Source organism: Pempheris klunzingeri, chromosome 14, assembly GCF_042242105.1.
Source record: "Pempheris klunzingeri isolate RE-2024b chromosome 14, fPemKlu1.hap1, whole genome shotgun sequence".
Lineage (NCBI taxonomy): Eukaryota > Metazoa > Chordata > Actinopteri > Acropomatiformes > Pempheridae > Pempheris > Pempheris klunzingeri.
Window position 1 is genome coordinate 7,210,764 of NC_092025.1, and position 13,192 is coordinate 7,223,955.

Genomic DNA, 13,192 nt, shown 5'->3' on the forward strand with positions numbered 1-13,192 from the left:
AAAAATTTTATTAAAAAAATTAATTGAACTGTTGATTTTTAAGAAATAATGTATGAACCATGTTGACACATTCGATCAGTGCTCTGACAGTTTTGACAAGAATCAATATACGCTGTCATTCTGCTTCATGCATCACTGATGTAAAGATATTTACAGTCGTCTTTATTAACCTGTGATGGAGTGTCCTTGTGACCATAAATAAAGCATCCATCCATCCATTTTCTATGCCATCAGCTGTCCTCCTTTGGCAGAGAAATACTACACCGGGTAACCTCTGTACCATGGGACATAAATCATCATGGCCCCAGTGAGTAAAATGTGTTATCTGAGCAAACTTTGAAGTAAGCCAGGTCATCCTAACTACACCCTGAACATGCAGGTTATTTTACATGAACCCATGTTGAGCTCCCCCTGTAAAAACAAAATAGTAAATGCAGCCAATTACAGAGAATGGTTCATGCAAATTGGTTGAAATGTCATTTTTCGCAATTTCAGCCCTTCAGCTCCCTTTCAGCAGATGTCAGGCTCAAAGGCAGGCCAAGCCCCAGGCTGTGTCAAATTAAACCGATCTTGTGTTACTTGACAAATGCTGGTAAACAGAAAACTGCAGGAAGCTGATTTTTTGGCACATATCATATTAGACAACAGTGTTTTCAACCTCTTTCTCTCTCTCTCTCTCTTCCCCTCCTTTCTTTTCTCTCTGTACATTTTGCAAACTGGGTTTGTTAAAACTAATTCTGGATCGTTATCCATTAAAGTTTTTATGTTCCCCATAAAATCTACAGGATGCCCTCTGGAGTCAGAGGCATCATTTCCTCGTCTTGTAATGTCTGTCTGAAAATTGCAATGCTAATTTCCTGACATATACTGCTACCTATTCAAGTCACTTCCACTCACATGGGGACCATCTTATGTGTCATCTTCAAGGCTCTGAATGTCCTGGACGAATAAATCTTTTGAGAGTACGATGATTCCTCTGTGCCTTGAGGTTCAGTAATAACACAGTGTAGTTTCACCACCGATGGTCATTATAGTTCGTAGTTGTTGAAAGGGTGGACAGGTTCTGGTAGAATAAAAACAATGTGCCCAGTAAACAGAAATAGTAAAGATAAAGACAGTAAAAGTTTAATTATTCCTATTAGTCACTCCACAGACTCCATCATCAATCACATTTCCTGTAGGATCTCAGTTCTGTTCAGTTGATTCAGTTCATGTCTCCTCAACACAAGCACCAATTAGAGCTGCAGTGAAAAATCATCCAGAAAGCTTACTAGACAGCACTCTTACAAGTGTCGACGAGCCCTTCCTATAAGAATAAGACAAACGAGCATTAAAAGACTGGCTGCCGGCCGACGGTCTACAATTCTGCACCCGATTTACCAATACCTGTCATGCAAATGAGGGGCTCAGCTGTCCCTGGGGCTCAGATTGTGCTTGAAACGGAGAATATGAAGGAAGGGAAAAAAACGACATGGCGCTTTTGTTGGCAAATTAAAAATAGCTTGCCTACGGTGACAGTAGAACTAAAGCGCTCTCCATTTCCCAGTCTTTTAACATTTGTTGTCATTTCTACTGTCAGTTTATTTATTTATTTTGATAGGGAGAAAAGCATATGCAATGAGTAATGTAATCATATCTGACAGAATTAAAAGGCTATAAATGGCACTGATGCAAATTAGGGTAATAATCTGACTGGGCGACTATGTAGAGTGATTTGTTGAACAATAAAGATAGTAAGTGGTAAAATAAGAAGTGGCAGAGCCTAGTTTCCTCATAGAGAGATGTCAGTCGGGGGCAATTTGGTTTTTCTCATTTATTTTTATAGTTTGTCCTTCATGACCTAGAGGAAAGTGAAATTCAAGCTGTAATGTTGTAAAGTTCATGGTATGTTTTCTATGCAAATAAATCCCCCTGGTGCAGTTTGTGCACAGGAAGTCAGGGAGCAGCTAACATCCAAAAACTCTGTGGACCTCATCAGCCAATAAACACTGTCGACTGCAGTAATTGTTGAATTTAGGACACAGCTCTATAGCCATGTAATCCGAGTGGCTGTTAACTAAAAATAGCCCTAAATCCTGTCACATTTGGTTTTATGTGACGGTCATGCACTGAGCATCTACCAGTGATCTTTGTGGTCTGTAATATAACCACATACATAAAAAATACTGCACCCATAGTCGCTTAGAAATTCTGGAGGGAAACTCTTTATGCGGCAGGTCAGTCATCTCTGCAGTAACATAACTTAAATCAGGTTTTCCGTTGACATATCGAAGAAGAAAGAATGAGAAGTCATGGAGGCAGGTGTTGTTGATGGGGTGCTGGGGTCCTTCAGACAGTGGGGTGGAGGTAGATGACGCCCTGCACAAGGAACACAGGTGGACCAAATGTGTGTGCATAATTTTTCTCTCTGTTATGGGACCTGGGGGCGGGGGTGTTACTATGATCATCAGGCCTCATCACTGCCAAATGATCGATGTATTGGGCTGCCAGGCAGAACTGTTTCCACTGGGGCCCATCACTATTACGTTACGCCACTGATAATTTGTCAAGTTTTTGGTTTGTTCCTCACAGACATGCAATGAGAGTACAGTGGATCCATTATGAACACAGTGCCACATGACAATAAGCCTGTGTTGCTGTTTTTAGGGCAGAAGAAAGATACATTTCATGCTGTCATTTTCATCTCGCCGTGCCAAGGTTTGGCTGACTAATGTTCAGTCTAAGTATACTATTCACAGGTGATGAAAGGAACTATAACACTGTAGAATAAAACAGCCCAAGTGATAGTCCACTTTAATTAAAGCTAAATATACTTAATCTCTGACTTGATGAATGATGTTTTTATTAGTGCTAAACTTGGCAGGAGGCTGTCTCTCCTTTGACTGCATCTTTCCAGGGGTGGAAAACTGTACAGAGTCGTTTATTAGCATAAAGAAATTAATAACAAAAAGAAAAAATACCAGATGGAGTTATTTTTACAGAGATAAATTTGGACTTTTCATGCTGCGTGCGTAAATTTACATGACAGCGGAGGGGGGGGGGTAACAGAAATCTAGTTTCTAAAATGAGGCCAAAGTGGTTAAAAGCAAAACACTGTCGCAGCCCTTAAACATTTGAGGTTTGATGTTCAGAAGGAGCTCAAACCTTTTTTTTTGAAAATAGAACGTAAACTGCAAGCACAGGAACGCGGTCTAGGTGGTGAGAATACAGTGCATGTGACAGTGAAAGTGACTTGATACCTGACAAGGCAAAGCTTTCAGGGGCTTAAGCTCTCCTCAAAACCAGAGACGAGTGATAAAACAATAACAGAAACAGCAGAAAAGTGCAAATTCCTGTAAGTACTTGCAGGTACTGTAATGTTTAAAGCCGTCCACTTGCCACCTCAGCTTCCATAATATCATGATGGCTTGCTGCTCAGGGAATGACCTCATATAAAACTGCTCGCTGGTTTTATCTATTTCAACCCGTTTTTCCTGTCCCAACCCATTTTTTTTTTTAACCTTTTCTCATGTAAAAATGAGGCTGGATTGTTGGAAGGATTGCACAGTCCTCTCTGTGTCTGAATAAAGCTGATTTGGTTAACACCTCCATTCAATATTTCTATAAGCCATCAACAGTTCTCACCTGTCACATTACTAATGGGTAAGATCTATAATGCTTACTCAGTTGAGCATGTTTGCACACACAGAGCACAGCTGGGTAATTCTCTATAGATACTGCTGAGTCTACAATATTTAATATCCATTTATCAAAGAAATGCCTGAAGTGTGTTCCCAGACACCAGACACTTAATGAACGGTGATAACACAATAACCCTGGCAGTTATAAAAGTCCATATTTTATAGGGAGCATACCATTATCCACATAATATTTTCCATTAATAATTGACAAGTTACAATCATTCATCAATCATACAATCAGTTATTCTGAAATTCATTCCAGTTGTGAAGAGTGTAAGTGAGAATATGTTATATTTCCAGGTTTTACATTGGGCTGTCTGTGGCTCTCCTGTGGCACTGTGAGAATTTAACAAAATGCCTGACCCCAGAGCCCCTCCACGTAACAAATACTAAGTTAATCCTTCTATATTACATATGCATTTCCTTACTGGAACCACACGTGATTATGTCCTGTAATAGGGCAATTGGCCCTGCAATAACATCCATTATGCTGCTGGGAGGAGGAGATATGATCAGATAAACAGAATAATCATGTAAATCTGTGTGACTTTTCTAATTAGACACACAGAATACCAAACTACTGCAGATCTGCATAGTCTCTACAGCCGTGATTTAAAAAAGAAAAAAGGAAAGCAGCTGTTAAGCCAGGGACAGGGTGTCTGCCTCGTAGGTGAAATCTATCAGAGTTCATCACGGACTCCTGGTGAAGAGCATTACTTCTCTAGCACTCACCACCTGTGCTCATGTATTACCTCAGGCCTTGTGATGCTGTTTGCAGCTCAGTGCCTCCAAAAAATTCAGATTGCAGACTGTAGATACTTTCAACAGATACACATTATATTAACCTTTTTAATGACAAAGTTGAGGCAGGTTTATGTTTTCATTTCAGAAAGTACTGTAGTATTTCACATAATGGGAGCAAATTAAGTAGGTCACATACATTATGACCAATAAATATAAAAAATATAAATTCTCTTTCATGCTGTATTTGAGGGTGCAGATGCCGTGTGTGGAGAAAAAATCAGAGGCATAAGAGGCACATCAGGCTCGAGTAATTCTTCGCTAATGCAGTTACAATGTCATCACTAAATAAACAGAAGAAAAGAACAATAACATTAGCAGTGATTCTAGGGCCAAGATACATTGTAAGCTTTAGGGCTAGGAGCAAAAAAAGAAGACAGTGTTTGCTCAAGACAAGAGGATCAGAAGAAAAAATAATCACAGTACAATTAATGTTAATTATGCACCCAGTGGTTGCCATTCAAAAAGCAGCATTCACATCCACAGGATTTAAATAGTGCACCTAAATTTTGCTGTTTCTAGTATTAACTTACACGAGCAGTAACCCACAAACACTTTAACACACTGACAGAAGTATCAACGCTGAAAAGATACAAGCGCTCAAGTACGACACTCTTATTTTGAAATGGATTTTTTTTTTTTTTCACCACCAATGCAAATAAATTCTAAGCAAGAAAATAGACGTCAAACAGAACATTTGTTAAAGGCTTAACCAGACAAGATTCCCTCAAAGCTGATAGCATTACATGGCCAGCAGAGCAGGGCCCCTCATGGGGGGGGAAATTAATATCTCAGTTCAGACTGTGACAAGTTCTGCATCTCCTCAATGGATTATGATTACAGCTGGAACAAAGTCTTTGCCCATTAGGAGGGGTATCCAAACTGGCTCACAATGAGAAGAAGAAGTGGGTACCAGAGGGGAGGGATTGAAAAGTGAGACGCAGAGTATAATTTACAGTACAGTCACATATACAGTCTGATGTTGAGAAGTGGCCCAGCGTTGATGGTGGATTTCCATTAAACCGGAGACCTCCGCTGTGACAAAACATGACTTTTATCAGAACCTGTGAGGCTGCTTACAGCTCAAACAGGTACTAAAAGGGTCAACAACACTACGACTACTACTAGTTTTGTTGAAATAACTTTGGGAATTTGTTTGTTTGTGGTACCCTCCCCTTTACATGCTTGGAACAACACTGGAAGAGCTCATTAGGTAGTGGGAAGGATACATCAGTGGTAGGACTGTATCTGTGTTGTGGTGAACTAAAAGGAGATTGCAGTAACCCACGTTTCATTTGTTTTAAGCTACAAATCAATACAAATTGATCAGAAAAAGGGCACTGGTTCTTATAAAAACTTAGGAACCAGTTTTATCATGCCAGTTTGTGACTGTTTACATTTCTGCTAAAACACATATTTGCAGTAGAAAGCATTGAGTGTGCATTAATTGCCAATTATCCGTCAGTGCAGCAAAGTGAATTAGAAAAAAGTGAGGTCTCTATCTTTTAGACGAATGTCAGAACAGGGATGTTAGACGACACATCAGGGACTCGGTTATACAGAAGCCGCAGCACAAAACTAAGGCTGAGACTTCTTTCTAGTTGCCTGCATGGACGTTTAGCTAATCGGTTCACAGTGACGTTGACACAGCTCAGTTGTGTGCAGGGAACGATATTGCGGGTCAGCACAGTAACCTGTGAGGTTGCTATGGGAATACAAATGAGTGAGCAAGGCATTCGATTGATATAACATGCAATGCTGTGCCAGTGGAGAAAGAACATAAGATTTTGCTTTGACTACACGGAGCTCTAGGGGAGGGCAGGTATATGGCATAATACTGGCAAATTGGCAGAAATAGATCAAAATGAATAGTGAGGTTGAAAGCCTGTATGAGCCAGCCCACACTAAAATATGTGAAAAACTTCATTATCCCCTCCGGCTTTATCATAATCAGCAAGTAGTGTCTAAGTTATCACCTGAGAAATCACATTTGAAGTGATGATGCACCCCCACTAATTGGCCCCGGGGCTGCCTGCATTATTCATGGTTAACAGCATGTTCCACTTGTTTGCATGGCGGTAATTGTTATATGATTAACCTGCTGACTGCTCACTTGATTCATTCTCTAGACCATTTTTAGCCATGTCACTGGTGTAATACTTCTGTTTTTGAGGTTCTTGGTGGGCAGCTTTAGGCCAGGAGGGTCGCATGGCCCCATAAAGCTCCTTGTTGTTGAGTTTTACTCCGGCATTAAGCCCCGATGTGAATATGAATCTCTTGACATAAAATTCAGGAAGAAATCAGCTTAAAGTAAGTAAAAACCAAAAACAATTAACTTTAAATTGGTTGTGGCAACTCTGACTGACCTGGACTCTATAAAAATGTTGGATTTTCCAAGGTCTCAACACACCTGGAGCAATGAGCTCTGAAATGAAAAATGTTACTGCAGAAAATATGTCTGAATTTTGCTACGAAATTGATGCATTTTGTATTAAAATCCATGTTTAGAACACCAAATAAAAAGGAATATGCCAACAAGTATAAGTGAAATGATCATAATAAATCATTTTAAAACTCGTGAGGACATAACAGTGTGTGCTCAAACTAATTATGTTTGAAGTCATTCATGGAGACAAAACATATCCATCACTGGACTACGAGCAAACTGTTGTCCACTAGAGAGATCCTGCTGAGTCACTGCTCCTTTGTCTCCCAAAGGAATATTGGCTTTAAGCCAAGGAGCCATAAATTCTGAACAAGGAATCACTTTGTATTAATAGGTTACATTCTTGTACATTTTTTATATTTAGTGTCCAATAAAGTCTATTGCTAACAAGACATTTCAAAGACGAGCCCAGAAGCAACAGCAGCTCTGCTATTTAAACTTTCACACTGTCTAGTTTTCTTTATGAGTTGAACCCTCCGTGTCAAATTGGGGTTTTTAGGAGCTATGGAAAATACTTTTTCCAACTGCTCCCAGAAACTAGTCTGAAATCTACATCATACACTAATGAACCATTGATTTAATGTACTGCAGGGGACATCTCTCGAGCGCCACAGGTCTCGGATAGTTTCCTTCTCCATTTGATGGGCTTCACTAATTAGTGGAGACTGAATGGTATCGACTGCCTGGCTGGTAAAAATAGAAGAAAATGGCATTAACAAGGTCATTACCCCCAAAATCAACTTGAGTCATATTGTGCCACACAGGAAAAACTAAATACATCACAAGCCTCGTTTAATTGTTGGTCCATTAACCTAGTCCACCCTGACCACAGCTTTCTAGGCCATAAAAAGACTCAGACTCTGTAACAGCATTAATATTTCAGCACAACAGTCCATTCACAAGACTGGCAGTCCTCCAAAGTCACCACAGAAACAGGGTAAGAAATGAGAAGAGGGCACAGGTCAAACATTTCTCTAGCTTGTCTTGTGGTTTCACCATAATTCAAGACACACCAGAACATGAGATGGACTGTTTATTCTCCGATGGGACTTCCATGTCATCTCCATCAATCAAGTGCTCCACAGATCACTTCCTATTACTACTGTGACAAAGATGGTCCGTGCATGAACATGTCAGGTGTCCCCCAGGCCTTTATTCACTGTCCCAACTCAGTGTAGGATCTTTTTTTGCCGAGCTAGTAGTGTGGTCGGTATCAGTCGGTCCACCACTGTAATGCAGACTGAAATATCTCAACATCCACTTGATGGACTGGCAGCAAATTCTGCAGACATTCCTCATCCCCAGAGCATGAATCCTAATGACTTTGGTGATCCCCTAACACTTCCTATATTGCCACCACGAGGTTGATATTTGTGGTTAAGATTAACATGTCTCGAGAACTATTAGATGGGCTGCTGTGAAGTTTGGTACAGACATTCACTTTCCCATCAGTATGAATCGTCATCACTTTGGTCATCCCTCGATTTTTCCTCAAGAGCCATCCTCAGTTCAAAATGTTCAGCAACTGCGTCTTCAGCATGGCTGTAGACTCTCTGCAGCATCCAGACTGCCATCCATTGCAGCGCAGGAGTATCTAATTAATATGACATTATTGATATTGTTAAAGGATGAACGTGTCTGCACATATTAAAATAGTCTCATGAAATTAAAACGGAGGCCACTGGCACATGATCAATCATGCGATGGCACTGTCCCCAATAATGCCTTGACATATTTTTAAAATCTGCTAATCTGATCCTGTTGACACTGAACTTCAAGTAAAGCCACAGTACAGTAGAGCTGACTGTGTCCTCGGTCCTTTTATCGAATTATCATCATATTATAAGTTTGACATGAACCAGGTTCTTGGTCAATCACTTATTGGTTTATAACTCAAGATAAATGTTGGCTATCGTGATCAACCTTCGTATGCACATTAGAAAGCCAGTTTAGAACATGTATACCACAGTTAATGTCCCTACTACATCCTGCTTATTTTTTTTGTAAGAGTCAAGTGGGTCTTTACACAATGTCATTGAAACTATACAGCGTAAGAGTGCGTCTCTGAAGAGGCTTGATCAGTAGCTATCGATCACACTAACAGGCAAAATATTCATGGGTAGGCTGGCGATTCAGCGTAAGTAAAAGCTATAGTCATTACTTAAGTGAATGACAGCTATATAGCCCAACTGTAATTGGAATGCAAGGTTTCACTCTCAGGTAATAGCCATACAAAGAGCAGCAGGGTTCAGCACACGCACTAGACTGGCCCAACAGAATAATTTAAACCATAAATCAAACTTCCACGCTGTGGTTCACCTTGAAGCTCTATAGGTTTGTCTTTGCCACTTAGCTGGAAATTGTGTTGGATCTGTGTTCTTGTTTTCTTATCCTATCCAAACAAGGATACACTGCGAAGGTTCAAGGAGGTACCATATAACAGCACGAGCAGTTAGGTGCAACTTTAAGATGAATGAGGCCGGTTTCAAAAGCAACAAGCTTCTTTCATTTCTGAAAATAAATTAAATCTGACCTGTTGCTGGTGTAAAGCCCAATTTCAGGCTGGCCTTGCTAACTGACTGTGTGAAAGGTGCGTCAGAGGGCAGCACAACTTCAAAAACTCCCTGACGGAAAGGATGTCTTAAAGCAATATGAAATAAAGCAGCGGTATCCTTACCATTTCACTTTATCAGTTTTTTAAATTACCCATGGATATTTCATAAGCATTTGCAGAAATATTTTTTCATTCTATTTTAAACTTTGGATGGAATTCAATGATTTGCACTGAAATATGGAGAATCAGCATAACCTGACACAGCTTAACACTCTGAACAGGTGAGTTGGTGTCGTGTTATTACGAATGCCCATATATTGGACAAATATGGTTATGTGAGTGAATTTTAAACACGCAATTCATATTTTACCTTATCGTTCCACCAGGTATGTAGGTATGCGTGCCATAGGCTAGAGTTGGCCACCCATTTTCCTGTATGTCACTGGGGGATATTACTGATGGTGTTCTTCCCTGAAATACATTAGGCTTGCAAGAAATATTTAATCTTATCTCAAGCGCAGATACTGTGCATCAAAAAAGACCTTACGTTGCAAATGTGAATCCCACAAATCTTGGTGCACACATCAAGTTTCATTACCTTCTTATTACACCACATAGATGGATAGAAGACGTATTTAAATTTGATCCATGAATGTTGATGCAGCGCTCAAACACACGTTCACAAATAAATTCACGAGTTTTTCCACTGTGCTCCACCATTCGAGTTACCTTTTCCGTGTCTAGATAATAATCAGCTCTCCCTCCAGTTGACTGAGGTGAGCGTGACTCTGAGCAGGGCCGTGATCAGCTTTGGGTCCTGCTGTGAGTCTCTGTGGATGAGATGTTTACTGGGGCTTTTTGTGTGGCCAGTAAGATCCCACTTAGTGTGAATGATGGCAGCTGTGAGGATGCCTCTGGCAAGTGTGACTCCAACTATGGCTGCTTGGTCTCATGTAGCGTATAGTGCCAGCTGCTCAGGCTGCGCAGCACTCCAGTGAGCATGACTGATTGTGGCTGAGGTAAGCGCGTCTCTGGCGAGAATGATGCTGAAATCAGCAGGGGTGAGTGCAACTCTGGCTACCACTATGGCAGATCACGGCAAACAGCAGCGCGGTGCAGCTGGCCACTTGGACTGTGGCTGCATCAGCCCGACTGTGGCAAGTGTGACTGAGTATCTGTGACGAGCATAATTCTGGGTGCTCTGTGTGGGCTGCTGCTGCACAGGCTGACAGACTGTGGTGAGAGTGATTCTGGTGATCAAAGCAGCTTTGACTGCTGGTGCAGCAAGTTATCACTCTGGTGGAGCTTGCTGGTTGGGCAGAGGCCGTGATGAACACAACTATAATTAAAGCTGCAAGCAGCGTTGGAGGGCCCTCGCACCTCTGTGTGCGTCGGGGCGTGCGGAGACTCCGCCCCTTCCACGCGGCTCAGAACGTTCGTGTAGTTTGGACAGCGCGTGAAGGACTTACACGTCACTTCCCGCGTCCCCTATGTTGCCCTAGAAAACGGCCGCTAATGACGTCCTATATTCCAGTATATGAAGTGTTGACTACACTGTGAAGGTCTTGAGGCTTTTGTGACTAAACAGGAGAAGTGTGAAACACACTGGGTAACCTACAGTGAACTTGGAAGAACTTTCGGTGCCATGGCGAGACACAGAACTTTGACAGCTCGCCACGCCCAAACCGTTAAAGATAATATAAAGCTTTTGATGAACTTTTCATCTTTAATATTTGTCCTGCCAGCTGACCAAGTTTGAAGTCGATCGCTTCAATCACCTCGGAGTAGTTCGCTCATTTACGACCCCTATAAACCGCTGAAATTTTGATAGTTAATTCATGTTACTTTCTGTTGCCACAAGGTGGCGCTGTGACTTAGAATGAATATTGATATGTAGACGTGTTCAGGGCAAGACTCTCATCAGACATGTGAAGTTTAGTGCATATTGGATCACGTACAGTCAAGTTATTAACAACTTCCTGTTTGACGGTGAGGCACCGAATTTTGAGAGCTCGCCACGCCCAAACCGTTAAAGATTACAGAAAGCCTTTGATAACTTTTCATCCTTGAGATTGTTTCTACCAGCTGACCAAGTTTGAAGTCGATGGCTTCAACCCCCTCGGACTAGTTCATTCATTTACGACCCCTATTTATCGCAGCAATTTTGACACTTAATTCAAAATGGCCGACTTCCTGTTGGGTTTAGGTCAATGCTCCAAGAGGCTTTTCTGTAGGTCCTATGGTCCCACACAAGTGTACCGAATTTGGTACATGTAGGTAAAACGTAGCCCGGGGGCTAGTTCGTCAAAGTTTTCTAGGGGGCGCCGTAGAGCCATTTTGGCCCACCCAAACCTGTTAACCCAATAAGATTATTCATTTTAGGGCTCCTGACGTGTATGCCAAATTTGGTGAGTGTGCACGCATGCGTAAGCTTTGAAATTAAATTCGTTTTTCATGGCGAACAAGGCGTCGCCACGGTGACAGCGTTTGGCGAAACCTTAAGCCCTTCATAAATTTGCATCGACCACGTCTTGAGAATCTTTGGCCCAAATTTGAGGTGTCTGTGGTTAACCTGCTGAGAGAGAGACGTCCGAGAAAGAAGACATGTACCTCCTCCCGCCAGTAGGTGGCGCTATGACTATGGTTCAAAATGGCCACGTACATGTCTTCAAAGGTGGACAGTCATCAAACTGTATGAATTTGGTGAAGATAGGACCTTGTACAGTGGAGTTACAGCACTTTTAATTCTGATGGCGAAAAAAAAAATTCAATCGACAGTGTCTGCATCGCCACGGCAACAGCTTTTGACACAGAGTCACGGCGTTCGCTCCAGACCAACATCAACATCTTGAGGCTTTCCTAACCAAATTTGAAGTGGATCCGATCAACTGTCTGGTCTTGAGCCATCGTAGCGCAAAACATAAAGTTTCCTGTCAGCACCAGGTGGCGCTATGACTTAAAATGAATATTGACATGTAGATGTGTTCGGGGCGGGACTCTCATCAGACATGTGAAATTTGGTGCATATTGGATCATGTACAGTCAAGTTATTAACAACTTCCTGTTTGACGGCGAGGCACAAACTTTTGACAGCTCGCCACGTCCAAACCGTTAAAGATTATACCAAACCTTTAACAACTTTTCATCCTTGATATTATTTCTACCAGCTGACCAAGTTTGAAGTCGATCGCTTCAACCCCCTCAAACTAGTTCGTTCATTTACGAACCCTACTTTTTAACATAAAATCCAAAATGGCCGACTTCCTGTTGGGTTTAGGTCATTGGTCCAAATTACTTTTTTGTGCGTCTTTAAGTGATACATGAACCCACCAAATTGCGTACACGTACATAAATTGCAGTTCCGGGGGTAGGGGTTTTAGTGTTAGGGGGCGCTATAGAGCCATTTTGCCACGCCCATTTGTGAGACCCATTAAATACGAAATTTTTCGCCAGGCCTGATTCGTGTGCAAATTTTCCTGACTTTTCGTGCATGTTCAGGCCCTCAAATTTGCGTTTGTTTCGGCCCGAGAATAATAATAATAATAATAATAATAATAATCCACACAGTTTCAACTATGTTTCAAGCCCCCTGGTCACCTGGTTTTTTCCATTTGACATATTTTTCCAAGGCCTACCTGCTCGAGGACTGTGAGGTCCATACACCTCTTGGTTCTTGGGTACTGGCCCGTTTTCCTCCCTTGCACGTTTTTC